Genomic DNA, 691 nt, shown 5'->3' with positions numbered 1-691 from the left:
TTACTTTTTCATGTTAAATTTGTATTACATTTAGTTTCATTTTACTCAACTGCTAGGAAACAAACAACCAAATGTTTCAGTAATAGTGAACGAGTTGATAGTTTCAGGCATCAAAATGTTAGAAAAATATCTAGAGATTTCAAAGTGAAAAAAATGAGTAAACACAGGAGTACCGAAGTAAAAATAGGCCTCCAAAATTACTTTGGTGGGGTACATTATTTCCTAAGGGTGTGTTACGTGTTGTTACTTGTTTCAATGTCCACTGTCCACCCCCACCCACTTTGTGTAAATATAGCGTTTCAAGGGGGTCAGCATGCAAAAAATACAAGAATTTCTAAGGACAAATTTTCAAAACCGACCCATTTGGGTTTTTAATTGTAAAAAACAACCGGTTTTGAAAATATTTACAAAAACCGACCTGTTTTCAGCCAGGGGCTGAAAACAGGTCGGTTTTTATAAATTTTTTCGGGAAACTTCACGGAAGTTGAACTCCCGTGAAGTTTTTTCTCATAACCAAACTTCACGGGAGTTGAACTCCCGTGAAGTTTGGGAAATTTTTTTTTAAAAACCGACCCAGTTTCAACCAACTGGGATGGTTTTTATAATTAAAATTAAAATGGGTTGTTTTTTGCAATTAAAAATCCAAATGGGTCGGTTTTGAAAATTTGTCCGAATTTCTAATGATAGCTAG

Source organism: Asparagus officinalis, chromosome 3 (genome assembly GCF_001876935.1).
Source record: "Asparagus officinalis chromosome 3, Aspof.V1, whole genome shotgun sequence".
Classification (NCBI taxonomy): Eukaryota; Viridiplantae; Streptophyta; class Magnoliopsida; order Asparagales; family Asparagaceae; genus Asparagus; species Asparagus officinalis.
This window is presented reverse-complemented; position numbering follows the sequence as displayed.